At 47.2% G+C, this 25158-nt stretch overlaps 1 protein-coding gene and 1 non-coding gene across 2 annotated transcripts in view; one reads left to right on the top strand and one right to left on the bottom strand.

The window, feature by feature from the left end:
* Positions 1-8082: 8082 nt before the first annotated feature.
* On the bottom strand, positions 8083-8154 carry Trnaw-cca. The gene has a single exon. It is a non-coding gene; the product is annotated as a tRNA-Trp (tRNA).
* Positions 8155-13214: 5060 nt separating this feature from the next.
* LOC122369732 (GTP-binding protein REM 1-like) overlaps positions 13215-25158 on the top strand; it is a 69874-nt gene continuing 57930 nt past the window's right edge. The window contains exon 1 of the mRNA XM_043344669.1: positions 13215-13276. The gene's annotated coding sequence lies outside the window, so the exon portion shown is untranslated. The remainder of the gene's footprint in view (positions 13277-25158) is intronic.

Here is a 25158-nt window from a genome sequence, read left to right as displayed (position 1 = left end):
CAAGCTGGCAATCTTGAGTTGAATTAAGCAAGACGTTTTTGCTTTTTTTGCCGATGTCAAACGATAGTGATGATTGGGTTAGACGCCCCATGTTATAAAAAGGAATAGAAAAATAGAGCATGTGAATGAAACCAACACGTATGTTCTTATTTTAAATATTTGTGTCTCACTTATGTGCCAAATATTCAAATACTGAGCCAAAATGGTGCTCATGGATGCCATTCGTTTTAACACCAAATCATGATTCGTGGCACGGTGCATGGATTACTGCTGATTACCCTCCTTTCAGTAGATCAAACAGTAAATCGACCGGATAAGGAAAACAAACTAAAGCAGACTGGTTCCTGTGCCAGAAGACCACATGACATTTTATGAAAAACAACATTGCCAGCAGATGACAAAAAAAGAAAACTGGTTGAAAAGCTACCTTTTCCCAGGAATGTCAGCCAGGAAAGCATTTGAGCCGCAAGATGGTAAGAAAACTGGAAACTTCTTCCGATGCCACTGGCACAGAGCCATCGTGGTTGCCTGATGGAATGTGTCATCCTGAGACCCGAACCATCAATGAGTGAGCTGCCAGTAGCAGCCATGGCTCTAGGCCGTGGTGCCGAGGGGTGAAAGTGACCTGTTCACTCACATTTTTGAGTAAACATCGGAGCAAAAAAGTAATTTTTACATGGCATGCTTGAAACACGAACCGTTTAAAAAGTAATTTACCGAACACCATGAAAATCACACCATTTACTGAAAATGTGTGCCGCATTGACTAATCGAAGTTTCAATGTTGTATCTTTATCACTTTCTGAGAAATATTGATTTAAAGTTGGGAACGTTTTTTCTGGGCCACCCGGTATACCTACTTAACACGAACCAACCCGGCATTATAAGCGTTAGACAATAGTTGTTCAAAATACATTCAAGTCGCTAGCCTGATATGGACCATGAAAGAACGCTATGATGCATAATCAGACAACAAAACATGAAAATCACTCCAAATACACATTTTTGGCTATGTCTCCCAAAAGAGTTATCACAATTTCTTTCCAGTCTGGTTATAACTTGATCATATAGTGCACGCTTTATAGAAGAGAGGAGGTTTCCCCAGAACCTTGCCAGTTCCGAGAAACGTCGGTGAGGCGTTTTACCTCGGCGGGGCGACTTGCCCCGGTCTACCCTATGGGTCCTGTCGGGTATTCGTAATGCGTGTCAACCGCCTCTGAGTTCTGACAGCTTCGTAACATGTTACGAAGGCACCGAAATCACTTCGTAAATGTGCAAATGGTTGCTAAATTCGAATTTAGCTCCAAAAACTTGCCTAAACACTTGTAAAACTCAAAAAAGGGAACCGAGGTCATTTAAGGTCAATGACCTGACCTTCTGGTGACCTTGACAGTCACCCTAATGTATGGGACCAACATCATATCACATGACTGAATGAACGCTTGAAACCACGAAAAGACTGCAAACGCACAGCTAATGTGGGTCGACATACGCCGAATCGCGATTACGGCCAAACATTGTCTCGAGAAATAGATCACAGGTCAAAGGTCATTCGGGTCAGGGTCATGAAATTTTCAGAGTAGGTGTAAAATTGATCAATGCGAGGGTACTGAAAGTTTCGTCGCGATCGGCTGCTTTGTACGCGAGTTATTCGCGAAAAACCTTACGGGTGGGGTGCATCACCCCCCCCCCCCGCCTGTGCCGACAAGGGCTAAAATTGAGTGTCATCGGCTTCCTTTCGCCACGAGCAGCACGCTCGTTTTTTTTCGCCACTAGGATCGTGTGGGCCGTAGGGAGTTTTTGCCTGCTATGGCGGTCGTCGCGCCATCTGTGTAGCATCGAGTGCTGCCACCTTGCCGTCTCCCTAAACTAGCAGTCGCGGAGGTCGGCGAAAGCTCGGCGCATATCAACTGCGAGACCTTTAAGGCCGTGTTACACTGCCGAATTTTGGCCACGACCCTGTCGCCGAATCTCGTCGTGTAGGAAATCGGCGAACAGTTCACCGACAGAGGCGAACAGTTCGCCGACAGAGCCTGATTTGCAGAAAACGGGTGGAGGGCCCCTAACACTGAAAGAAAAAAATACCACCCTAGTTAGTTTTTGGGTGGTGGTCATATTTTGAACAGCCTTTTACTTATGGTAAACCAGTTTACGATCCAAATACTAGGCCCAATATCAAAGGAATACTATGCAACTACCAATGCTCATCAAAATACCATGGTCTTAGTACGGTAATATTTTTTCATCATACTACCTTGAAACTAAAGCATAACTAATAAGAAACCAAAGCTCTACTAACGCTAGTATTATCCTGGTACCGCCTACTAAGAAAAATACCACCCTAGTTAGTTTTCGAGTGGTGGTCATATTTTGAACAGCCTCTTACCTATGGTAAACTAACTTACGACCCAAATACTAGGCCTAATATGAATGTAAAACCATGTGAATACCAATGCCAGTAAAAATTACCATGGTATTAACACGGTAACTATATGTCGTCATACCATGCCCAAAAACCCACGTGATACTAGCACGAAACTAGGACTTTACTATCGTTAGCTACTCCCTGGTAATGCTTACTAATGACTTATCATGGTAAAACCATCCTTTTGTCATCTGGATACCAGCTTTGCTTTGCTGGCCAACCATCGTAAAACAATAGTTTACTATGTGACATTTATTGTGATATTACCAGTCGGTTAACAGGATCTTACTAGTCATCAACCAGCATGCTTCATATGCTGTGCTTTAGCCTATCCATGCCAAATTTGTTTATCATTACGACAGCCACTTACTGATGCACAACAGCATGCATGACAGTATCTACCTAGCAGTCGACAAAGCAGCTCTTCACTTTTCCAAAGCATCTACCTAGTAACCTACATGAAATATTTCACACATAAAAAGCATTTGGCCACAAACAAAGTTACGTCTGCACATAACCAAACAACGCGCATGAACAACAATTATTACAGTTCACTTTATCATCACAATGCAATCGGTCTCTTTTCACACAATCGTTGAATGTCGCCCTTCCAGCGATTTATCACGCAACACCTTCTCCAAGGGCATTGGTAGCCATATACCGAAGGTTCGAACTTCGAAAGCCAGCTCTGGAAAAGAGCAGGCATTGATATAAGATAAACCAATGGAAAGATTGATTGTGTGTGCTGCAGTGACACTCTATCTCCTACCCCTCCCACCTTGACTCGCAGTGTCCCGTGACCTAGCTCCCAGTTTGATGAAACAAGGATTTAAGATAAGTTGTTTTAAAAAAATGGCAGCATCTAATAGAACAGGGGATTTGTAGGGTGAGGAATTTAGCAAATTTGGGACATTAGGCCAGAGGCTGGTTCAGGTAAAATGCCCTATAATGAATTAATTGCCATGAGGTGCAGTGTTGAGTGTTGGCAATAATTCAAAAATTCTACTCTTAACCAGCGCCCCACTGGGGTATGTTCTGTAACGCACTCCACTGGGGGAGGCGGGGGCTATTTATAGAACCCCCCCCCCCCCGCTCCAACTCCGAAACTACTGGGCCGATTGTCAAAACTGAAACGGCGTCTGATAGCCCTGGAAAAACTGTCGAGCAAAACCTAATTTTATTGACCTCGAGATCACCGTTGACGTCACAGGTCAGATCAAAATAAAAATTAGCAACGTTTTGGCTTGTTAACCCTCCCCCGTATAGGGGGGGGGTCGAACGGACTCCCCCTCGGTTTTTCGCGAATACCTCGCGTAAAAAGCGGCCGACCGCAACGAAGCTTTCAGTACCCTCGAGTTATAATCAATTTTACACCTACCCTAAAAAATGTAATGGCCCTGACTAATGACCTTTGACCTGTGACCTACTTTTCGAGACCATGTTTGGCCGGAATCGCGATTCGGCGTATGTCGGCTCGCATTTGCCGCGCGTTTGCAGTCCTTTCGTGGTTTCAAGCGTTCAAACATGGGATATGATGCTGCTCCCATGCATTAGGGTGGATGACCGATGACCTAGGACCGACGACCTAGGATAAAATTGGGTACCATCGGCTTTCTCTCGTCACGGGCAGCACGCTCGTTTTTTCCGCGAAGCTCTAGCTCAATCAGGGGCGAAACGGCAAGGAGGGGGTTCAACGGACCCCCCCTTAAACGTTCGTGGCTGGAAAAACACCAATACGGGCGAGGGTTAACCCCCACCCTACTGTGGGGAGGGCTATTCATAGCCCCTCTCGTGTTTACGCAATATCTTTAAAACCGCTGGACGTATCAAAACAAAGCTTTTAGGACCTTCGGCTGCATCAATTTATTTGACACCTTGTGCACTAATAAAATTTTCGTAGCTACTATAGATCGGCCGGAAATGACGCCAGAGTGACATCATGTTCGGCCGATTTTGATGCAAAGCATTGAACAACGGTAATCGCTCTCAAGATCTGAGTTTTAACCCGGCAAGCGGTGGGCCTCCCGGCTACCTTCCGCGCGGTGGGAGGGGGGGGGGATTTTTGACCCCCCCCCCCCGAATCTCCGAAGCTACTATGACGGATCGTTAAAATTTAAATGGCGTTCGATAGCCTTGTTAAATTTGTCGAGGGAACTTCAATTTCATTGACCTCGGGGTCACCGATGACATCACAGGCCAAGTCAAAGATAAAATGTTTCACCGTTCACGGGTCTTTTAAGGAATGCGCTGCAACATCGAGTAAAGGGCATTTTGTCAAAAATCAGCGATAGGGCGTGAGTTGCCTATTATACGAGCATATGTTGCTATTGGAGGTCACTGATAATACCAGGTCCGATCACCAAGGGTCAGCACATGAACCTATCTTTACTAAGTAGGGTTGTGCGATGCATGTTTTATGGCCAATTTTTCATATTCGCCTCAATGGTGTTGGTTATAAGACCATCAGGGACGGTTTTTTGGTCACTTTCTGGTGGAGGTCAGGTCAATGTCAGGTCAAAAAGGTCAAATTTCAGGTCAAAGTTGATAGTTTCGCATAAAATTGGTATTGATTCGATGCCACTCGTCACGGCGAGTCTAATGGTGGTCTTTGTTTTGCGCTTTGTGGTCTAGAATTGCCAAAATCGAGTTTGAAAATTTGACGTCATTAATTTTGAACAGTTTTTTTTTGTTATAACTTGGCAAAAAGGAGTTATCGATCTAATACTTGGAATGTGAATAGAAGTCCATAGTGGCTATTACATATATTCCGTTTGTTTCGAAAATCGAAAAACTTTTGGGATTTTTTGGCTATTATATCTATTTCTTTTTATTTTTGGGGTCAACTTCAAAAACAAAATCGAGAGAACAGTATAGTAGCCCTGGTAATTCTACACATTTCATGTCTTGAACATTTTTATGCATAATCAAATTTATAGACCTGACAGCTCTTCCCGCGAAGCTTTTTTTTTTGGTCGACAATGGCAGAAATGACGTCACTCCGACGTAGCGGCCAACTTATCATAGCCTTTGGAAAAAAAATTTGGTCACAATGTGCAAAAGGGTACTGAAAGTTTGGTGAAGATCGGCGCAGCGGTTCTGGAGATATATCGAAAAAAAACTAAAGATGGATGCAAAAAATGCCCCCCCCCCCCCCACCGCCTTGAGGGTTAAGCTAGATCCTTTTTTTTTGCATGGGTGGACTCTACAGGGCTACCAAACTGATTTCGGACTTTCGAAATGTTGAATATTTTGAAAATTATAAATATAAAAACTCAGAAATTGTATTTTTTATTTTTTTACATATACGTTTCTGAATGAAAAAAAGCAGAATATGACCACGTTTCCATGGGCATCACTGATCCGGATCAGTAAAAATGGATTAGCTAATCCAGTATAGTTAGACAATATATGAAAATGAAAATAAGGGATTAACTGATTATATAAGCCTAATCCACTTGGAATTATATCATGTAACGAAGAGTTCGAGAAATATAATACGATTTAAGTTTGCTGATCCGGATCAGTGATGCCCATGGAAACGGGGTCTATATGTGTTTGAACACATATGCGTTGAATATATGTGAACTTCATCTGACAAACACCTTTTTTGTTGAAAAATGTCAACTTCAAAATTTGACCATTTTTGACCTAAAGTGACCTGACCTGACCTCAGCTATATTCAGCTAAAATGGCCTAAACTGACACATACAACACTGATTTCGATATATATGGCCTACATGAACCATAAAACATGTCTCACGTCACCGATGCACGATATAAAGCTTTCGTGACCTGGGATGAGATGGCCTTGACCTGAAAAATTCGAAGTACAAGTTCGGTACCCTCAGGTTATGTTACGCATATATTCACGAGTGTGCAAACAAAAAATGAGCCTGATCTGATTTGTTGGCCGGCGCCCAGAGTGCCAAGACGCTGATATTTTTACTTTGACCTGACCTGTGACGTCATCGATGACCTCGAGGTCAATGACATTAGGCTTCGCTCAACAATATTTCCAGGGCTACCAGGGGCCGTTTGAATTTTGACAATCGGCCCAGTAGTTTCGGAGTTAGGAGCCCCCCCCCCCCCCCCCCACTGTAACGTGCTGTAACGTGCTGTGGGGCGCGTTAGAGCACATACCCCAGTGAGGCGTGGGTTAACAAATAAAAAAACACGTTGATTTCCGACGCTGGGAAATGCCCGCAATGATACCCACCCCACCACCCTCCCCCTACCCGGTCCAACAGGGTCTCAAGGAAATTCAACAACATGAACCGAAACAAAGGCTGCGATCTTTGCTGGAAATGGCACTCGTGAGATAAGTATTATTATGCTGAAGATACAACGACTTACTTGTTATTTCCGAGTATCCTCCACCGTCAGCTACGCTAACCACCCACACAATCACCGTTCAAATATTTAAAACCACGGAGCACCTTCACAACGCCGGCGCGCGGCCGGAACTGACATGGCGGCGCCGCTGCAGCAGAGTCAGACGCACGTGGATTGTTAGTAAGGGTGTAGTGTTGTCATGGTGTTGCCATGGTATACCTTACCATAGCAGCAGAAGCACACCCAGGGAACTGTTGCAAGAAATTTCTGGCCTTTCGTCCATAAAACTATTAATTGCTCAGGGTCTCAGCTAGTCCTTGGATGACGCTCCTTCCAACATATCAAAAATTGGCAAACACCTCTATGGAAAGGAGGAGACTTGATCGCCGAATTCACCTGCTGGATCCGCCCGTGGAAAGGTTGATTTTACTATGGTAGGGAATATTAGCTTACGAGGGTATCTACTAGCCTCAGGTGGTTACCACCTTGTAAACTGGGGTACAAAACCACCCCTGATAAACGTAACCATGGTAATATCAACATGTCAAGGCAGGATAGTATTCAGCACCATAGTAGGCTGGTAGTAATATGATGGTAGGCTGATGGTAAAATTTACCAAAGCTAGTAACTTAGTAAATTGATGGTAAAAACTTTTTTCAGTGAATCGTGCGCGGGTCGAAGCTGATCCATGATTCGGCGAACATCGCGAATGAATGGCGAATCTGTTTCGAATAGTCGGCGATACCTTGGCAACAAGTCTGCGCACGCAGCGACATGTCGGCGGTGACTCGGCGACTGTTTGGCGATCATGCTCGTTTATTATATGTTCGGCGAACGACCACGAAATTTTCATTTTTCATGAAATATTCGTGGCGGTCGTGACGAATCGTAAAAGTCGCGCGGTGAACACCGACTGGTCTGCGAAATGCCAAGACCGTGGAAGAAAGATGCCGAATCGGTCCGCGACATAGGATGACTTGCATATTCGTGCACATTCGTGTACCAAAATTCGGCAGTGTAACAAGGGCCTTAGCAAAATCATCGATTCAGCCCGCATTAATTGTAACACCTCTCCAATCTGCAATGAACACCAATCAAGGCTATCTGGAAGCGTATTTTCACAGTCTGCCAAGGAATTGCAAGCTGTGTCTAAAAGTCCAACAGCCAAGTGTCAACAGCCGGCAACAGAGCCGCGGTTTTCACGTGTCCTGCGGCACAGTCTACCTTTCAGTGCCCGATGAGCTCGGCCTCGCGAGGGCAAAACCTGACGCCATGCAACCTGCCACAGAGGAGCACACAGAGAATGAGGATGCCGAAAAGGTTTGTGACCCCGACGTGATTTGAACACGCAACCTTCTGATCTGGAGTCAGACGCGCTACCGTTGCGCCACGGAGTCGGTGGGAGGGCTTCGGACAAGTTTCGTGTGTTATCATCAGGTGGATAAGGGCACCAGGTGCATGTTCTCACGGTTCAATTAGGATGCGCTTCTTCAGGACGAAATTCATACCTACTCATCGCTGTCAAGCATGTTACATACAGCTAAACATGAAGTGTTTACTTAAAAACTTGCACCTGTGTCCTTTTTTACACCCCTGAGGTCATCTCAAGTCACGAAAGGTCACCAACAGTTTTTTCGACAACAGCTTTTGATACAGACATGCCTTGCCTTACAGGGGCGTAGGCAGGGGGGGGCCACTGGGCCATGGCCCCCCCCCCCTTGGGCGCCGAAGGCGCCCTTTGCGATTGGAGGGCGCCGAAGGCGCCCTCCAATCGCAAATGCAATTGTGATATAATCGAATCGAAAAACAATCGCGACTGGAGGGCGCCCTCCAATCGCGAATGTGTTTACAGGGAAAATACGGATGGAGGGCGCCCTCGGAGGACGCCCATTCCAAATACGCCCTCCAAATACGGTTGGAGGGCTCCCTCGGGCGCCCTCCAACCACATTTGTAGGCTGTAGCTCTCTAAGCGTAACGGTGGTCGCCTATGTAAGCCGCTGTCCTGTAAATAAGCGCCCTCTCACCCGAAGGCGCCCTCCTGTAGGTCGCCACCCTGCTACACATTGCCGCCCTTCTGCTGATCGGCGTCCTCATAATTATTGGCGCTCTCCTACCTATTGAGCCCTCATGTGAAATTTTGAAGGCCGCCTTTCTCCCTTTTGGCACCCTCTTGTTCAGTGCCGCCCTCCTACCTATTGGTTCCCTAGTCCTTCCTGTTGAATGTTAATCGGGGCCCTTCTCCTATTGGCGCCCTCGTGTAGATCGCCGCCCTCCTAACCACTGGCACCCTCCTGTTGATCACCGCCCTCCTATCCACTGGCACCTTCCTGTTGACCAGCGCCCTCCGCACAGACGCCCTCCTGTTCGTGTCATCCTCTTGAGCAAAGGCGCCCTCCTCACCATTGCCACGCCACCCCCATTTAAATCGTCACCCTTCCGCTCATTGGCGACTTCCAGTTGATGACCGCCCTCCCACCTATTGGCGACCTCTTGTTGATCGCCACCCTCCTATTGGTGCTCTCCTGTTCCTCGCCACCCTCTTACCTGGTGGCGCCCTCCTGTTGATTGTTGATCGGCGCCCTCCTACCTATTGGTGCCCTCCTGTTGATCGCTGCCCTTCTATCAATTGGCGCCCTCCTGCTGCTCGCCAACTTCCTACCTATCGGTGCCCTACTGTCGAAACTCGGGATGTTGATCGGGGCTCTTCTACCTATTAGTGCCCTCCTGTGGATCGCAGCCCTTCTACCTATTGGCAACATCCGTTGATCGCTGCCCTCCTATCATTTATTTACTCCTTTGACATGTTTTTCAACTTAGTCGTTCTATTGCACATAGTTGATGTTTTGCCTGTGAAAACTGCCACAAATGAACGTGCATTCAGCACAATGAATGAAGTATCTATACCTACCAAAACTATCTACGCTCTACGATGCATAAAACACGTCTTTGGTCTTAACGGATTGATCCTACTTTACGTGCATCATGGCATCTATATGGATTACGATTAAGTATTGTCAACAGGTTCGGGCGCAACAGCAGGCATCTGAAGTTTCGGTGATTGAAACTGGTTATGTGGGTACACTGTATGCATCTGTGAGAAGGCTATGAAGGCTGGTCTGAGGTAATTTGGATGATGTTTACGCATCTCGCGCTCCGGTATCAATCCGATACGGTGATCTGGTGCGTAGATATGCCACCGCCAATAAACTTTTATACATCGACACCCATGACTCATGAGCCAAGCTTTCTGTACAGTTTGTGTGGCAGCGGCCCGACCAAACCTTAGGTATTTTTTACACCTTCAAATTTGGTAAAAGAGCGAGAGGAGCTTTGAACAGTGATCGTATAAAAGGCGTGCCTAAAAAGCGGAGGAAAAGGTTGTTTTCAAAAATTTCGCGCGCCTTCGGCGCAGCATTTCAAGAACACTTGACCTTTTGTGACCTGGAGTATAAAGAATACACACGATGCAAAATCAATGCAGCACGACCTATACGAGGTTACGCAAAAAAAACTGGTGGCATGGTAAAAAACGCCTCCCAACCCCCCAACCCCCACTGAGCGATTTTTTATCTCGCGACCGTATGGCGCCCTCCTTGGGTGAGGTGGCGCCCTCCAAACCCTTGGCCCCCCCTTCGCGATTTTCTAAATACGCCGCTGTTGCCTTATACGAAAATGCCTTAGATGTGTTTAGCTTGCCTTAGACGAAAATGGTTTCCTGATGCGCTGGACTCTGGAGCTTTATTCGCTCCCGTGTTATGCATGAATTTGTGGAAAATTGGCGAAGGAATCGTAATTTGACTTTTGGTGATCCCTGGTGAACAGACCTTTGACCTGACCTAAAACTGACCTGAGTACTTTCATCATGATTTTTGACACTACTTCGAGCGTCGTCTATCACGTGTCGCTACGTGGCCCAGGAGCCGAGTTAAAAGGGAAGGGTGTTCAAACACCCCCAGCAGGGCATGCAAGTCCAGGAGGCCCAGCAGGGCGAGGGTTGAACAGATTGTTAGTATATTTATATTGGTCTTGATTGATCTTGATTGATTGATATTGGTCTTTGAAAAGTACAGGCCCATCGCCGATTTCGTAATACCGATCGATTTTTTTAGCTTAGTGCCGCTCCTCAGAAAGGTGCCACCTCCACATGCCTCCACTGGCAGGTCCAAAAGGTGAGGGGCATTTGGGGCAATTGCCCCACGTAGTGCCCGAAATCGAAGAAAGTTTACGTTTCTTCGAGGATGAAACGAAAATAAACAACTTTTAATAGGAAAATTTTGTTTTAACCCGCGACCGCCTGGGGAGGGTCGGATCTGACCCCCCCTCCGTTTTTCTTGAATAACTCATGAATCACTTTCGCTATCTACTTGAAACTTTGCATACCTTCTCCCCCATCAATTTGACGTCTCCTGTGCAATTTTTAAGAAAAATTTCCAATTTTTTTTTTAGATATATCGATTTTAGTGATGTAACTACATGGCGTTTTTAGTCAAAAAGTGGTAAATGTTTAAAAAAATCGCCCAAAATCAGGGTTTCAAGCAAATTGCAAATTAAGGACATGAAAAGACGCAGCTCAACGAGTTCTTTAAAATGGCTATCTCGAATTTTCCATTAAATGCGTTTTTCACCCCTAAAAATTCAAAAAACTATATTTTTTGGAAAACAGCTAATAAAATCCAAAATTTTGAGAATTTCCAAAAAACCGGAATATATGTTGTAGAGATCCATTAGAACATTAGATGCCCCAAATTTCAACTTTCTATCTTGATTTTTGACCCCCAAATTGTAAAAAATAGCTCCAACATGCATAGGGCATGGTGACGTCATAAATATTTTCGTGAATTAGAGGCACTTCTGAACATCGCATGCGAAAACAAATAGCACCACTAGATTACTGGGACAAAGCTCGTCTAGAAAAGTGCATTTTTATGTCAAAAATGAAAAGTTGAAAAATTGACTTTTTTCTTAGCCCTCGTTTAGTTATGTATGGTATAAACGATTTTTATGCTTTCAATGCACACTTATCACCAGCACAGTGACTTGGGGTCACATATAACCATTACCATCGGATTCGGCGCGAAAAATAAGCCATAAAACATGTGTCGCACGCCCATGTAGCAGAAAGTGAAAACCGTGACCTTTCGTGACCTGACCTGACCTTGACCCGTACTTAGTATGACCCCTATACGCACATGGTACCTTCACTAGGCCTTTGAGGTCATGTTTGGTGAGTTTCGAGCAGCAGCTATCGATTCCGCTGTCCGTAAGCCTAATCATGCAAAACCCCTGAATTTTACCTTTGACCAGACCTTGACCCGAAAGTTGACCTCAATCTTAAAATCTTAAGAGTGCTTTAGGAAGGTCTCGTAGAGACCTTTCGAACGCCGGCTCGCGGGGCTCGATACGACCATTGGTTCTCGAGATAACAGGGGGGATCGAATCCGACACCCCCCCCCCCCCCCCGGCTGTCGTGGGTACGGAAATAGCCCAGGCGGTGCCGGGTTAAATTACACAGTAGTGCATAAGCATTAGGCAATAAAAACCCGATGACTTTTTTAGTTTGGATAAACTTTTTGGGGGGTAGGTGTACCCAGCGTCCAAGACTGGTGGATTCGCCTTCCTGGATCCACCAGTAGCCACCTCTCTTCAATGAATGCCGCTTCTCAAAAAGTTTTTTTTTTTTAGTTCGACGCGTCTGGTCCGCGACGAGAGTACTACACATCGGAGCTTCGAGCGGACGACTGTGGGAACCGAACCCATGCTTCACGCATTATGCATTATAGGCAGTTGGTAGAGCGTTGGACTCGGCCGGTAGTGAGAGCCCGGGTTTGAGTCGCTCCGGCGCTAGATATTTGGGCTCCTGAAGGGGATGGTCTGCGGTTGGAGCAGCCGCATCCAGTTGAAGTCAGTTGAGTGGGACAACTGTGTCCGGCTTTGAAGGGTGCACGTTAATCTTTGGCATCTAAATTCTCCCGTTACCTGGAATTACGCGATCGGACGGCATGGATCGGGGTCCACGCAACAAGGTCTGCTAAGCTTGGGCTCCTGCTCTTTCAATCCATCCATCCAAACGTTCGTTCTTAATTTGTAAATAATAAAGATATCGCAAAATATGCCGTTCATGAGGCGCTACTGCGTTACTGCGACATCATCAATATTGCAATTGTTCTTGTTTCCTCCGTTCACTGCTGTTATGGCCATTGAAATAACTTACGCGAGCCATTGAAATGAATCCCCTGTGGCCAATTGAACAGCCCACCATGGCTCGTTGCCCTGTGTGCACGCATTCCGTCCAATGCAGGTCCGGCCCTGGTGACCCATTCATCACTGGAGGTCGTACGACGGTGCTCCGTCGGGTCCGACGGGCCGCCGCGCCGACGATCGTCGGGTTCGACGCGTCGCTGGCAGCACGTGCTCGGCCGTCGCCGCCGTCGACGTCGTCGGCATTCGGCGGCGGCGCGGCGCCGGCGGCGGAGGTGTCTCGGTGACCGCGCGGACCCGTCCGGCCTGCCGTGGGTCAGGTAGGTGACCGCGAGGACCCCGCCCGGACCCCGCCCGGACCCCGCCCGGACACCGTCCCCGCGGGTCAGTGAAGTGGGGCGCGGGGTGCGGCAGTACCTGGTGTGCATGGTGAGAGGGTATCTGTCAGATGATGATCTAGCTTTTCTTCATACGTCACTGAACGATGTTTTAGCTATATTAGCTTAACAGTTATGAGTTGCTTTGTCCTAGAATGTTAAAATCTTCCAAATTTGACCTTTAAAGTACTCAAGGTGACTGCTGGCCTTTGACTTAACTCCAAAAATGACCAATCATTGTTCATGATTTTGACACCCTTCCGAACGTCACTTTTTACGTGTCATCAGTTAGAGGGTGGCGCAAAAACGCCTTCACAGTTCGCTTCGATGTTTCATGATCGCCCCACCTGACGCGCCCTGGACGTCCCTTAGTCGTCCATCCATGCATGAGATCAGAGATGCGTAAGGGTGTTTCTCATGTATGGCTTATCGCAGCAATTGTATTCGGAAACAAACAAGGACTATATTGTAGTATGTATTAAAACTACACCTTTGTCCTTCGTCAAAATAATTGAATGCTAGACTGTGAATGACATGCTGCAAAAGCTAACATTGTTTGCGTTTTGCTTCCAAATTTGAGCACAAATTTCGATCAAGCTGTTAACACGCGCAGTGGAAGGGTTGCGAGTACTACGCCCAGTGGAAGGGGGGGGGGCGGATGTCGCCCCCCCCCCCCTAAGATCTCAGCTCCCACTGGAGCTAGCAAGACGAAATTTGGAGGGTAGGTGGGGGCCACAGGGAACTCTGTTGTGTGTGAATTTCATGGCCCTAGGTCAATATCTTCAAGGTCAAATGAGGTCAAATGTGGTCAAATCTGCCATATTAGCGACTTTTTTGCGTTTACACGCCGATAACTCAAAAAGTTATCGGCCGATTTTTTTTTTAAACTTTCACTATACGAAAGAGCAAACATTTGTGAATATGTATGGTGAATTTCTAGATAATCCAACAATAAATATGGCAGTTAGAAGCCTGCTAAGGGTAAGATGTCGCCGGCTGAAGCGGCATCGGCCGATGCGGGAAACGCGGCAATCATAATTTTGTGTTTACACACTCATAACTCAAGTTGTTACCGGCCGATTTTCTAAATTCTTTGACCTTATGATGGCGTGTACATTTCTCAGTCTTCTCACCGAATTTGACGCGAATCTAATATAATCAACGGTAAGGAGCGCGATGGAAAGACGGAACCGTCCCGCCCCGGCACAGTCTACAATTCAGGCGGCGCGCAACGGCTAGCGCCGGCCGCCGCGCCGCCGCGCCGCCGCGGCGGCAGGATGTTTGACTTTACACCGCTATTACTAGAAAAGTTGTTAACTGATTTTCTTACTTCTTGCACGAGAAGATCCGCAATTCAATTCTGGACAGGTAGCCGAAATTTCACATTGATATTATGCTTGCGGCGCGAGTTATTGGCGAAAAACAAGAGGGGTGGGCGAAATCCGCCCCCCCCTTCCACTGCGCGTGTTAATTGGCCCTTTGTTGTCTGTGTCAACGGATGTTTCCTGAAAATGGGTCCGTGATAGTTGTGAATGAAAATCATTCAGCTTTTATTAAATTTGCATATGCAAATTGCATTACAAAACTCTTGAATATTTTGTTCGTTAATTTGCTTATGCATGGCTGTGAGCATTGTGAAAACATGACTGTGGAATGCGAAAGATAATTTTGAGCGTGAAAGAGAGGGAGAGAGAGAGAGAGAGGGGGGAGAGAGGGAGAGAGAGAACTTTGGGAAATAAATTACTTTTGACACTGTATTGTTGAACATGTTTTTCTGCTTGAGGCAATTTTTTATCAAATAAAAAAGTGTATGCTGTCATGCAGTTATCAGAATGTGCAATGTCAGTAAGGGCTACCTCAATTAAAGTCAGCGAAAGGTATTTCAATTCGGTTGTCGCAAGAGGAGCATACAGTATACCATATCTTTATAATAGAACTGGCAAGGTTCCCCGTTGCACGGGCACGAGATGGACAGAAAGCTCTAAGAGCTCAAGCCTCTGAAATCTTCTTACCTTCTCCGTAATCTTCCGTCATAACAACTTTCCTTGGGAACCGTAATTTTATTGCTTCCGCTGCTTCAAATGGTCTACGAATTGAAGTGGAGCTTTGGCATTTCCGTTTCCATTTCTAGCGCAAATGCTCGCAAGAAATGGGGTAACTGTGTCCCGTACAAATTCCATATTTTAGTTTGAAAATGTTGCTTTTTATCAATATATTTTTCAACCGTTTTGTTTGTAGGATGCGTGCAGTTTTCAATTTGCTTCTCATCAAATAACCCTATTTAGAGCCTTGCAATATTTCCCCATAACGTCAATACGTTAAACGCTAGGCAGTCCACGCGTAAAAAGTAATCAACTGCATACGCTGACCTCGAGAACTACGAAAAAGATAAGAAGGCTAAACATTACCATCACCTGGAACACCCATCCTAAATACATGTATTGTACTACATGTAGCTAGACGCGGCAGCGCACTGCGCTTGCTGTATGTATGTACGTACCTCTTCGCTGTGACCACGCCAAGCTCTTCGCTCCCGCAGAGAAAAGGAAATGGCCCATCTGGACAAAGCCGTGTCTCTATTTCGTGGATCGATGAAAGTTCTATTTACACCCTAGATAGTGAAATGTATGCCAAAGTGCAGTCTGAATTGTTGTTTTGGAATGGCTAGAGCACGGCGGCCGGACAGGCAGGACTTGTGAAACACCATGTGCCCACCTTCCGAACACTTTTGTATAGGTGGTCATGCTCGACCTAACACAGAGAACTTACTGTTGAAATACCCAACCAGGTTCGTTTGTTCGACTTTTTTTCTTTTTGCCCTTTTCTTCGGGATAATACTCTGTTTCCAGCTAACCGTTTGATGTTTCGCTTAGTAAATACAATATGTACATCTGTCAAGTTACTTGCCTAAATTGCACAATACGCATCTGGACGTGCCTACATACTGACTTGCAATTAGTGTTTTAAATTTGAAAAATTAGCAGATTATTTTTTCTCACGTTTTTTTTTGTAGAGAAGTTGTACCAGTAAAAATTAAATATAGTTATTTGCATCGTACCATATCCAAGCTGAAAATCGACGAAACGCAGTGGAAATCAAAAGTTGGTAACTGCATATTGCTGTGATTTTTCAACTGCGATTCGTCGTGATCCCATTGGGTCTGATCTACCACACCCTCCAACGGTACATCGGCCTCATGAAGTCTGGTCAAACACTGCACAGTGCACCGTTGCACCCCCGTCCATGGTCAAACCCTCTCTCCACTGCACTGCACCGTCACAACCCGTCCATGAGGTCCGGTCAAACCAAGGCCCTAAAATATAAGGTTGGACGAAGTTTTCTACCAAAAATGTGCTAGAATAGCGCACGAGTCAAAGCTATTTCCGCTGTTTCTTTACAAATATGTCGCAAACAAGCTTTTTCTGTAATAAATCATTATTTTGAAGCTAAGCGATCAGTTGCTATAAATTCAATAAGCAAATACTTATTTTTTATATAAAAGCCTAGCTCATGTAGTCCAACTCTAGTTGAATAATCAAGTAGCTACTAAATTTTCCAGATGTGACACATATTGCGCACTTCAGACAAATGCGTTGCTAGGGCGTTGCTAAGGACTCTTTCGCATGTTTTGCTGCCTGGTTTTGTTATGAAGTGAGGGAAGTGAGATGGACAGGCTTTTTGAATTTGTTTTCTGGTGTTCTAGGACCGTCTCAATTATTTAACTTGACATACTTTTCTGGCTTTTTTATCCGAGGCTTTTTCAATGATTGGTAGATTCTAGCGTGGAAATAAAAGGGCGAGCAGGCCACTGGGTAAATGCAACTTGCAAGTCGACTGATTGTGATAGTGAAATAAAAGGTAAAAGTGTCTGTTCCATTAGATTAGAAATATAATGTGATGTGATGGAACAGGAAGCAACAGGATCAGACGCAAGAACCACCAATTAAGAACCCAGAACCAGCAAGCGCCATGCAATCAAGAGCAGCCATGGTAACGTTTGATTAGCTTTCAGAAAACCTTGGAAGACGCCAGAGGGTGAGCAATCAAGAGATCTTACAAGACCAGTAGTTACTTGAAAATGAGAGTCGCCAGGAAAATCAGTAGATTCTTCAATGGCAACACATTTCAACATCTATCTAGCAATGAGATTTGCACCAGCGAGGTGCTTTCATTGTGTTTTGTGTCTGTATCCCTATAAACTGCTAAAAAATATTTGTCAATAAATAAACAAACAAACAATAATGCGTCTTTTTCTGCTGCATGGTACTGCGGATCGTCAATAGGTTTCTTGATGACTCCGACTCTGACTCAGACTTTCAAAAATCAACTGACTTTGATTTCAAATGTCGGCTCTGACCGACTCCGACTCTACACTTCACAGCCCTAGCAGGTCTGCGGAGGCAATGGATTTTTGGTGACTCCGACTCCGACTCTGGCTTTCAAAATCGACTCTGACTCTGACTCTGGTCAGAACTGTCGACTCCGATCGACTACAACTCCGACTACGGAACCCTGAAAGGTCTGCGGAGGGGATCGAATTTCGGTGACTGACTCAGACTCCAGCTTTTAAAATCGACTCTGACTCTGACTCGACGACTCAGGTCAGAACTGCCGACTCCGACCGACTACAACTCCGACTACGGAACCCTGAAAGGTCTGCGGAGGAGATCGAATTTCGGTGACTGACTCAGATTCCAGCTTTTAAAATCGACTCTGACTCTGACTCGACGACTCAGGTCAGAACTGTCAATTCCGACCGACTCCATGACTCCGACTCCGGAGCCCTTCTGGCAGCTATCACGCCAGGAAGCTGCAAATCGTATGTTCCGTGGCGGTTTATGGCATTAAAGTCGATAATGCGGCTGAATCGCACTATGAAACACCCTTATTGGCTGCAAGAACCACGAAAGTTAGCGCATCACCACTGGAAAACGTGACAAGCTATCCATTAATTGGCCCTGGATTTGGATAAATAACATGTTGATGATCATATTAGCGCACATTTACATTATCATTTACCTCAAGGTTGCCCTTCAGGCGGCTCTAAACTATGGCAATTTCCCTATCTTCAACATGTAAATGCCCTCGGGCGTCCTCGTGGTGACGTAGGCATGGGAGTGCCAGGTTGGTAGGAACTAGACTTCGACGCCCCCTGGGTCAAACCCTCTCTCCACTGCACTGCACCCCCATACCCCGTCCACGAGGTCCGGTCAAACCCTCTCTCCACTGCACTGCACCCCTATACCCCGTCCATGAGGTCTGGTCGAACCCTCTCTCCACTGCACTGCACCGGTATACCCTGTCCATGAGGTCCGGTCAAACCCTCTCTCCACTGCACTGCACCGCCATCCCCGTCCATGAGCCGAGGTCTGGTCAAACCCTCTCTCCACTGCACTGCACCGCTATACTCCGTCCATGAGGTCTGGTCAAATCCTCTCTCCACTGCACCGCCATACCCTGTCCATGAGGTCTGATCAAACCCTCTCTTCCACTGCACCGGTGTACCCCGTCTATGAGGTCTGGTCAAACACCTCTCTGCGCCGCACCGGTATACCCTATCCATGAGGTCTGGTCAAACACCTCTCTCCACTGCACTGCACCGCCATGCACCGTCCATGAGGTCCGGTCAAACCCTCTCTCCACTGCACTGCACCGGTGTTCCCCGTCCATGAGGTCTGGTCGAACGCCTCTCCGCCGCAGCGCCATACCCCGTCCATGAGGTCTGGACAAACCCTCGCCACTGCGCCGCACCGGTGTACTGTCGATACTGTCGATAAGGTCTGGTCAAACACTTCTCTCCATTGCACCGCCATACCCCGTCCATAAGGTCCGGTCGGACCCTCTCTCCACTGTACTGCACCGCCATACCCCATCCATGAGGTCTGGTCGGACACCTCTATCCGCCGCACCGCCATACCCCGTCCATGAGGTCTGGTCGGACCCAGCCCATTGGGGTCACGTCAGGACAGCCGCCGCCGCCAGTTAAATCGATGACGTGTCGATGGGTAGCCGCTGATGGCGAGAGGAGCCTTTCCAATCCGCTGGCTTCCTCCTCCCTTCTTCCCCAGCCGGCCGGTCCCCCTCTCCTCCCCTTCCTCCCACCGACGAGACCGGTGCGCCCGACCTTCCCGATCGACCGCCCCCTCCCTCCCCCGGGGAGACTCCCAGGTCCAGATCCGGGTTGGACCGGGCCGGATCGGGCCGGATCGACTAAAAACACAGCCAGCACTCCGGCCCGTGAGCAGTTTTGAGAGGCCCGGCCGGCGCGGCTTCGATCGGGGAGCCACGGTAAACAATACCTAGAAAAAAGTCGGACAAAGCGCCCTGGAGAGCTGACTTCTTTTGTTGATGTTGGCTTCAAGTCGCTTTGAAGAGCTGAGGAGTTCCTCGCATTCTCTCTAGATATCTTAGTTGAAGCACGCTGAAAGCGCGCCCGGTAGGCGTTTACAAGGCTTCGGGATGCCGTTTATAGCGACGAGCTCCTAGGACGATCTCTGCTGCCATTCTCGGGTGTAAGGTCTTCTTTTAGGTCAATGTTAAATCGCCTTCCCTGGCTGGTGGTGGAACTTATAGCCCATGTTGGCTGAAGAGGTTGATATGGTTTGGTTGTGAACCTCAACGGCATCTCTTAACCCTCGCCCGCACATGGGGTGGGGGGGGGGGGGTGGTTGCCACCCCACCCCCAGGTAGTCTTTCTGCTCTGCACTCAACATTTTTAGAGCTAGAAGCCTGATTTTTCGTATAGCTGCTCCTCTATCCTTTCTTGATGTCCACTGAAAATTTCAAGTTTCTGTGGTTTTTGGTTTCGGAGATATGACCTTGTTTTTCAGGTCATGTCATTACCCAAATGGCCAATTCTCAACATCTTGCGTAGGCTATGGGCCTTGTGAGCTTTTGACACCTTGATTTCGGCCTTTTTTGCCAGTCTTACCTCCCACCTATCATGGAACATGTTGTTCGACGGTGTACAGATGTCAAGGTCAAGGTCAAGGTCAACCTAGGTCATCTGAGATAATTGCGTTTTAGGCAAGCGGAATTTACTTTTTGTGAAGTTTTTTGACTGCATTTTTGGTAAAAGCTTCTCAGATCTTGATTTCATTAATATGGACACATAAACAATCGGTGCACACATCAGTATACACATAGACACACACAGACATACAAACACATATAATTGACCTTGACCTAGCTGGACCTGAAATGACCTCAGCAGCAAAAACCTGGTCGGGTAGTGTGACAACGAGGTTCTAGCTGGCTTGGCACCAGAAAACGGCATCGTCATCGGTATATGATAAGCAGCGCACTTGATATCCAACGGTGTATCATTGGATTTGTCTCTTCCCAAAGAATCTTTTTGGTCTTTACTGCTAAGCTCTATCTTCAACAGGAACGAAATGGCGCGGGGAGGGGGGGGGGGGGGGGGTGGCATCCCCCCATGTGCGTTCTAGGATGGGAAAATGGCATGTGCGGGCGAGGGTTCTTCTGGTTAGGAATTGAAAGCTGAAGCATCTCAACAGCGCTTGTTCTTTAGATTATGGGCGGAATGCAGGCACGTTTATAGAACTTTTAGCGTCGGACATTTTCTGCACGCTGAAGAGAAAAAAAAAGACACACTGGAAGTAGAGACTATAATCGCCTTCTATTTCACTACCACATTTGCTCGTAATCTTCAGGTAACGAAGAGCCGAAAGAGCTCCTTCCGAAAAATCCCCCGTTAATTGGAAACTGGAGAGAGCCGCCGTGTTTACCGTCCTCTGCCGATCCCGTCGTCTGCGCCGCACCGGGCTCATTTCCCAGGTCCATTTACCGGGCGCCGGCCGCCGACCGACGCCAAGTTTTTAGCGCCACACTCGTTTAACGCCGGAATGAAATTTTCGCGCGCCCGATGGCGGCCATCGATTGGCGGAATTTGGCGCGCCGATCGCCCCCCGCGGCGGGAATTTGGCGCGCCGATCAGCCGTCGGAGGAATTCGGGCCGACGCGACTCGGGCCGCCGGTGCTGTGACCAGCGAGGGATCGTGAAGTACGGAGCACGCCCGGAAATTACCCGCCGCGGCCCGTCCATGGACAGTTTCGGGCGCCGCTGCACGTCGGCCGTCCGCCGCTGCACGTCGGCCGTCCGCCGCGATGGACCCAGGGAGGGGAGGGGTAGATTGAACGAGCTGCTGAGGAGCCCCAGCCGGGCCGATGGCCGCCGTTCTGCGGCGACTGGACCAGTGTGCGTGGGCGTTGGTTGGTCTGTCATGACATGGCTTACATCAGTATGCTAGGTTTATGCTAGCTTTCAGGCGTCGGTTTTTCATTATTTTTAGTTTGTAATTTACCTTTTAAATATTACGACTGAAAAATATATCTTTTTCATTTTATTTGCACAAATTAGGCATAGGTATAATGAAAAATGATATCATGTAGCCTCAAATGTTGTCTTTTCCTATATGAGTTCACAGCGTAAATTATCATTTTTCAAACATGATATTGATGTGCATATTTCTGGAAGTCAGTCCCGTCATTTGATAAATCACTTAGGACGATTAGCAGTCGTCAGGGAACGACTTCCCAGTACCACCTCTAATTACTTGTGATTCCAGTAATCTCCCATTGGCGTTATCGATCGGTCAACCGCCGATGATCCCGGCGCTTCCTGCCCCATCAATGAGCTCGACGTTCAGGCCACTGAGGTCATAGGTGGCACATTTTACAACATTCAAACCGTTTGGGGAAAAAAAAAACGCCTGACAGCGAAGTCATCGGCGTCTGAATCCTCCGCTCTGGGATGCGCGAGGGAGGTTCTCATTAAGAAGTCTTTTGCAAAAATGACGGTCTCTACAGAAGTTAGCGAGCTTTCGTCTCTAATGACCAGTATTGTTCGCTGGTGTTAGCATCCAACGGGAGGTCGGAAGGCCCGTCAAAGAAAAACAGCTGAGAAACGTGATTGATGATGAGCGAAATGTAGGAGAGAGAGAGAGAGAGAGAGAGAGAGAGAGAGAGAGAGAGAGAGAGAGAGAGAGAGAGAGAGAGAGAGAGAGAGAGAGAGAGAGAGAGAGAGAGAGAGAGAGAGAGAGAGAGAGAGAGAGGGAGGAAGAGAGGGAGACAGTCGTGAAGTTACACTAGGATCAATAGCAGACACCCACCTATTTTTACTAATGATTCTCTACCGTTTAACCCATTTATGTATGCCCAGGAATATTGACCATCATGAAAATCGACGAAATCAAAATATGTTATGCTCCTACCAGGGCCTTGTATGGAATCGAAAATAATTTTTGCCTGCAGCAAAAGTTTCTCGAGAAAAACGTAAAAAACATGCGTTGCGAAATCGCAACGAAGGGCACACCGGGCGCCATCAGCGTTGCGAAAACGCAACGACGGGCACATCAGACGGACATAAAGTACACTGAACTGCCGTATATGCTAATATATTTTGACAAAACATCAATCAACTGTTGACAACTATTGCTTGAAAATGCGGAACCCACATCCGTCATGCTCTATAACCCGCCTAAGAGCCTCAGTGAGGAAGCATAACTTCATGGTTCGCGAACGGGGAGATGGCAACACGGTCATTATCAACCATTTACGTTGTCCATTGCTGTTCATTTAAAGTTGTGGTCGACACGTATCCAGGGTGATCCTTTCTTTTTGGAAGCTAGACAGATCCATTACCTCCACCTATCAGACCCTGCACAGTGCACACTGGTCACTGAATACAATTAAACGGAGGATTGGGAGTAAACCAGTGCCTCTCGTATGCGCGTATATCCGCAATCATTTTTAACCACCCTCCTAGGAGTGAAGTTACATTCCATTGCAGGTTAGTCGTACCCACTCTCAGCAAAAAGAAAAAAAGGACCGATCCGGCTCTAACAAATTACCCGCGTAAGGCGTAGCGCATCACAACAAATCGACTCCCAGTTTATCATGTTTACACCTAATCCAAAATTTTCATGGCCCCACTCTCAGCGACCTTCACGTGTAACCTCTTTCTCGAGACAATGCCAGGACAGAATGGTCATTCGACGTCAATCCGTCCTTTCCATCTTCAGGATAGTTGAATCCTCCTCCACGCCTCATCCCCCTGTTGCGGGCTGGACCGGCAACGTATATCGCAATCGGGCAGCTCACATAGGAGCGCGCCTGTAGCCGGGTGCAGTGAGTGCTTGGGAGGGGGGAAGGGGGTGGGTCATGGGTGGCGGCTGCCCACTGGCTGGGCTCAGTCTCCAGTCTACGATTGACCGTGTCCGGTCAGACAAATGTCTCCCCTACTTCCAATAATCCTGCTAGCTCTAAAAATGGTCTGATTAGATAAAAAGCCTATCAGAGTAAGAAAACAGGCGTATACTCCACATCAAGCAGCTTATGAATCTATGCGAGTTATGAATCCTAAAAATTATTATTTTCCCATGGGTCCGCCCTCATTACCCCTGCCGAAGGGCTCAGCTACCCTCAGAGGGGGCCTATCCCACTATTTGCCGACCCTCAGTTATCTTTTCTAACGTAAATGCTGGTAGTCAGCAGATTCTATCCAGAGAATGGCGATGCCTATCTGTCGCCTGATACCAGAATACATCCCAGTTATTCATTATTTATGCACAATGTACATAGTAGATCCAATTTCCAAAGGACCTAATTATCTCTCAGCTCCGTTAGCATCGCCGACCGTTTGATGCATGGGTCCTTTTCCTACCATGCGATTTTCAGATGCATGGGAACACATTGCTTAGTGAACGAACAGCCCGAGGCCGAAAATCTGCGAGAAAAAAAGAAAGGAGTGTTTGTGGCTGTTTGAGCCAGCAAATATGAAATGTGTCGCAACATTTTACGTGCGAACGCACCTTGCACTAAACATACCTATATACGTCCCTCATGGCATAGGCGGCGGAGCGGGGGGAGGGGGCACCGGGGCACCGTGCCCCCCTTGATTTTGCCATTTTAACATTATCCCGATAGGCGTTGCATGGAAATGGAAATGGAAAGAATGAGACCAAAAGTCAGCAGTGCTCCCCCCCCCCCCCTTAATTGAAGATGTTCCGCCGCTACAGCCTCATGGCTACAAAATGAGAGAGAGAAAGAAAGAGAGAGAGAAAGAGAGAGAGAGAGAGAGAGAGAGAGAGGGAGAGAGAGTTGGGGAACGAGGAGGAGAGGGAGGAAGATGGGGGCGAGAAAGAGAGAACCCACAGCGTATCACGAGTGAAGTCTACTGTTGATATTCATACTTCCGCTACCCTGCCAATGTGCCCATCGTTGCGTTTTCGCAACACCGCTGTCTTTCCGATGTGCCCTTCGTTGCGTTCCCGCAACGCGACCGTAGTCATATTCGAAAATAGTCACAAACCCTTTTTGTAGTATTATTTCTTAACAAAATGCATATCTACGCTATTGTAGGGACTCTGCAGAATATGTTTACACAACTTTCACTACGATATTATTAAGCACTTAGCCTACTTATCTTGGTTTTCGTGACGTCATCACTCACAAAACCTTCGACTTCCCTCTGGGAGCTCTAGGCAGTAACTTACCGGCCGCACAGACTTGTAACTGCGTAGTATCATGCGCACAACCATGCTACACACGCTGAAACTTGTCTCATCGGTTAGTCTCTTTTACACACTTCTCAAGCTTCGATCACGTCGACGCTTGCTTGCGTTGCGAAAACGCAACGAAGGGCGTAAATGGGTTAATCTAGGTCTGCCACTGTTCATCCGGTTGACTTCTCTATGTCGCTGTCTGAAGACTTTGTGCAATGTGCCCTCTGAGTTCTGACTGCTATCTGCTGCTGTCTGCAGTCGCTGCGCCAGTCCTCTGTCTGTCCTGCCGTCTGTACCGCT

Source organism: Amphibalanus amphitrite, unplaced genomic scaffold (genome assembly GCF_019059575.1).
Source record: "Amphibalanus amphitrite isolate SeventyFive unplaced genomic scaffold, NRLGWU_Aamphi_draft 001066F_arrow, whole genome shotgun sequence".
NCBI lineage: Eukaryota > Metazoa > Arthropoda > Thecostraca > Balanomorpha > Balanidae > Amphibalanus > Amphibalanus amphitrite.
This window is presented reverse-complemented; position numbering and strand designations above follow the sequence as displayed.